This window comes from Azolla caroliniana, unplaced genomic scaffold, assembly GCF_043228905.1.
Source record: "Azolla caroliniana isolate FFs.n. ecotype wild unplaced genomic scaffold, voAzoCaro1.0.p SCAF_15, whole genome shotgun sequence".
In the NCBI taxonomy this organism is placed as follows: domain Eukaryota; kingdom Viridiplantae; phylum Streptophyta; class Polypodiopsida; order Salviniales; family Salviniaceae; genus Azolla; species Azolla caroliniana.
This window is the reverse complement of record NW_028230450.1, coordinates 3,673,968-3,679,270: the sequence shown is the minus strand read 5'-3', so window position 1 is coordinate 3,679,270 and position 5,303 is coordinate 3,673,968.

The following is a 5,303-nucleotide window of genomic DNA, read 5'->3' as shown; positions in this document are numbered from 1 at the left end:
AGCTCCCTTGAAGGTGTTTCACCAGTTCATCTCAAGCTTGAACCAAGCCGTTTAAGCATTGTTAAATGGTTTGGCGATTCGGGTTGGTTTGATTTAGGCTATATTTTTCTTAACTAGTTTGAGTTCAATTTAGTTCGGCTTAGTCAATCCAGAGTTCTTTTAAACGGTTTGAGCTCGTTTCAATTTGGCTTGAGCTTCGCTTAATTGGCTCAAACCCGATATATAGGAGGTACCATTTTAGGAAGCAAAATATTCAACCTAAGAGAAGTAACTAGTTTAGCCCAAATTGGTTAAGCATTAACTAGTTTAGCGTTTGGTTTAGTTTAGGTTTGAAATCCTCTAAACCCATTAAGGCTTAACCGATTTGGCTTAGACAATGCCAAACTAGTTAAATTCAAATTGAATCATTGCCAATTCTTGCCACATAGTATGCCTTCTCTTACTCTAACCCACCATAATGGAGCTCCCCAAGGTGATATCTCTCTCACACATTTTCTCAATAGACAAAGCATGGCTCACAACATTGTCGTGAAATTACACGCATGCGTATAAAATTAGAGTAGGTAGACTGTAGGACCAGTAGAGACTTGAGAGGATGGATGTCTATTTTGTAGTTTTAGTGCATGAGGATGTAAACTTTATAGTTTATTATAAATATTTAAAGATAATTGTGATTGTGTGGGGTGTAAGAATGTGTGTGTGATATGCTTTTGTATCAATATGGGAAGATTTAAAAGTGGTTATGTGGGTGTGAATGTCACAACATAGTGACAATGTGTGTGTTAGTAGGTAATTGTGGCTTAGTGTTATGAAGGAGTCATGTACTTGTGCTCAAGTGTATATATATGTGCACATATTCAATGCGTTTAATTTTCCTAAGTGAAGGGAAAGTGTAATATTTCTATGTGTTAATTCATTGGCGAGTAGGAGGGGTATTTAGGAAAATAAATATGTATAAGTCTATAAATAAGTGGGTATATGTGTATGTTGTAAATAGGGGTGTGTGTATATGTAGATATGTAAATGTATTAAGATTAGTTTCTAAATTTTATTAGAATATGAAGAGCATTTGGGTGAGTTATATGTTTAAGTCGTCTTATGAGTAGGTGCCTTAGTGGACTTATTAGGTAAAAGAAAGGGTGAGTAGTGAAAAAAGGTTGAGAGAGAGAGAGAGAGAGAGAGAGAGAGAGAGAGAGAGAGAGAGAGAGAGAGAGAGAGAGATAATGCACGATGATTCTTTTTTACTGACATCACTTCCTATGACAATTCTACAAGATGTAGGAACTTTAAATCACTTTCCTATTTGTTTGGAGGTTTGTAATCATGCAATTGACTGTATAAATTCTTACTTAGAAAGCCTCCATTACGCTTTAAGTCTTCTCTTTTGCTTCAACCTCACTTTGATTCTCTCATGGAGCAAAATTTGGCGAATTTTTCACAACAAGTGAATCTTAAAGGAGTTACGACATGGGATAACACTTTATGAAACATTAAGATTATTCATCGTATGTATGGGGTAACTAATGCCCAACGAAGACGAGGTCTTCTTCAACAATTCTCACAAGTTCTCTCTAGGTGTAATGCATTATTGATACATGCACCATTAGATGCAGGCTGTATTGTGCATGGCCTCATTAGTCATGAATTGGATGCGAATTTCACTGAGGATGAGGTGGACACGGTTTTAAGGCATCTTCTTAGTGGTAAGAGCCTTTGTTGGGATGGCTTGACAAGTGAAGTTTTTAAGCGATATTCAAACATTTTAAAGGGGTCCTTAACTTTGATGTTTCAACATTGTTGGGATTCTGGTTGTATGCCTCAAGTTTTGAAGGTTGGTCTAATTAAATTAGTTTCGAAGGTGGCCTCTCCTGAGTCATTTCATCAATGGAGACCTATTTCTTCGATGGGGGGGTGGGGGGTTGTATAAGATATTTACAAAGGTCTTGGCAAATATATTACAAAAGTATTTGGTTGGGATGGCATGACAAATGAAGTTTTTAAGCGATATTCGAACATTTTAAAGGGGCCCTTAACTTTGATGTTTCAACATTGTTGGGATTTTGGTTGTATGCCTCAAGCTTAGAAGGTTGGTCTATTCTGAAGGTGGCATCTCCTGTGTCATTTCATCAATGGAGACCTATTTATTTGATTGGGGGGTTGTATAAGATATTTACAAAAGACTTGGCAAATCGATTACAAAAGTATTTGCCAAACTTAATACATCTTGCCCAATATGGTTTTATTGCAGGTAGGAATATATTGCATAATGTGTTGAATGTTCAAATGGCCATGGATTATGTACGCCACACTCATCAAGAATTGATTATGGTGCAATTAGATTTGGAGAAAGCTTATGATCATGTTAATTGGTAATTTGTTTCTAGGTTAATGCATAAAATGGGAGTTGGACCACATATGTCTCGCCTCATATTTTTATTAGGACAAGATGCAGTGTCTCGAGTAATGCTTAATGGGGGAGTTACATCAGATATTGCCCTTACAAGATTTGTTTGTCAAGGATGCCCACTTAGCCCAATGTTGTTTGCTATTGCTACTCGTCCCTTGTTAGTGATGTTATCAGGGCTTGCAACAAATGGTGACATTGTGGGTCTACACCATTCGTCTGGAAGGCAACTAGTAGCACAAACTTTGGCAAAATCTAATTCTTTCATGTTTTTACAAGCCTCACGACAGAAGTTTGGAAGGGGATGCTTGTTTGGAACCAATTTGCATTGGATTCCAGATTACATATTAATTGGAGGAAGTCTAATCTCATATCATGTATTGAAAGGGATTTGAAATGTTTAGGATGGCAAGGATCTGTGGTGAAAAAAGGCTCTATTTTTCGACACTTGGGGTTGTCACGGATGGGTAGACGAGGCTAATACTAAGAGAGGGCAAGAGCATAAGTAAGAGAATAAGAAAGGCAGAGAGAGAATAGACAATATAACAAGAACTAATATTATGCTCCCGCAACTGGTGTTGTTCACCTTGATTGTAATCAAGATGCACCCGAGTATGTATACAAGAATGTGGAGGTATGCATGTAAGCTAGGAAACTTCTAAAGAGTGCATGAAGATGCATTCTCGAGCAGTTTCTTGAAAGTTCTAGTGATTAACCTACAATGTAATAAGTTGAATCTTATACAATACAATAATGTATAGATGGATGTAGCTTAACTTGTTTATATCTTGCCTAATAAGACTAGGAGGTCATGGGTTCAACCCCCTATCAGATCCTGTCTATGACATTATCCTCCATCTAAGGTCGCCTCCTAGGACCCGTGGTCGGTTTCTGTGGATATCATTCATGAAATGCCCAAACTACGTCCAATGCATGCTTGAGATGTTGTGTCGGCTCCCATGTTGCTTCGGAGATCGGGTACCCTTTTTAGTTAGCTAGTAAACACATGTAACTTAGTAGTTACCTAGATAGAATCTACCTAGTGTGCTGACCTTAAAGCCTTAAAAAAGATTTTGTACTTGAGTGGGATACATTGTAGATCCTCCACTCACATGTTCATTTAATATAGGACGTACACCTTTGTACCTATATTCTACTCACACATGTGCACCTTTGCACATGAGGTGTATATATACCTCATTGTAGGCATTTTTGTATTTGATGATGATGATGCTTTTTAATATACACTCGCATTAATCATCCCCCATTTACATTATTGTTTATAAGTGTAACTTCCTCTCCCTCTTCCTCTCACACATATACACACACATATCACATAACCTTTCGCTACTTAACCACTCACATAATTAGTCACTAATTAACCCTTAGTTAATTACCTAATTATTAACATGGTATCAGAGCGTGTGGTTTAGCACATCCACTAAAAACCCGCTCGACTCTTCGTGATTGTGTGTTCGAGACGCCGACAACAAATCCGACTATTCGATATCGTAGTGCCGCTACATAGCACGTGCACGTGATCGAAGGAAGAAAAGCAAAAGAAAAAGAGGAAGAAGAAGAAGAAGAGAAGACACTAATCAACATGAACACACAAATGGGTAGCTTGCTCCCTAGTGAAAAGCTAGACCGGAGCAATTATTCATCTTGGGAGTACAAGATGAACCAATACCTAGTCAGCCAAGGGTATTGGAGCTACATCAACGACGCACTCTAAACCAAACCCGACATCACAAACGCCAACTACCCAACTTGGGAGCAAGGAGCGAGTCGGGTAATGTATTGCTTGGCAACATGTGTCCACGACCACATGCTTAGCCACATTCGAGACGCCAAGATGCCTAAAGAGGCGTGGGAGAATCTCAAGAAGATTTTTGCCGCCAATACGACGGCACGCAAGCTTCAACTCTGGCAAGGGTTGAACAACATACGACAAAAAGATATGTCCGTGTCGGACTACACCGCAAGATCAAGAGCATTTGCAACTCACTTGGTTCCATCTACATAAATGTCGACGAAGACGAGATGGTTCAAGTATGTTTCGGCAACCTCGCACAACGATTCGACTCGTTAAGGACGACAATCTTAGCGAGGGAAAACCCTCCTTCGTTCTTTGAACTTCAATCAATGCTATTGGTCGAAGAGAACCCCGTCCGAACCAAAAGCAAGACATCAGAAGGACAAATGTTCTTCTCGAATTCGGATGGTGGCCGAGGAAGAGGTCGACATGGTAGAAGAGGTCGATTCGACCCATCACACGAAGCTCAAACCTTCGACAACAAGACGGAAGCTATCGAGGAATCTTCGGACAAAAGGGGAGCTTCCATGTCGAACAAGGTCGGCAAACGTGGCCCATTACTTGCAACTACTGTGGCAAAATCGGCCACCTCGAAGAGGAGTGCCAAAAGAAGAGAAGTGAGTCGTCTTGACAAGCTGACAACTCACAAATTACGCCACCAACTCCGAATACGAAGACTATGGTGGGCTATTCATAATGAGACATAGAGAAAACTCTATGTCGACCTCCGACTCCACAAGCATCTCCAACTCGGAAGACATGTGGTTCGTCGTCTCCGGCACCTCATGGCATATGACCTGGCTAAATAGAGACGGGAGATGACACCACACATCCCATTCGGCACATCGGCAACATTCCATTTGGCAACGAAGGCCAAAGCAATTGCATCAAGAATGTCTTACACGTGCCCACAATAACAAAGAATTTGGTCTTGGTCGGCCAAATCGTGAAGCAAGGCATGCAAGTTCATTTCAACAACGAAGGATGCTTTATAGAAAAAGATGGCCAACTCATAGCTAAGGGACGGAGAGACGACTGAATGTTCATTCTCGATTCGAACGAGGTGAATTTGGCCATGTATGC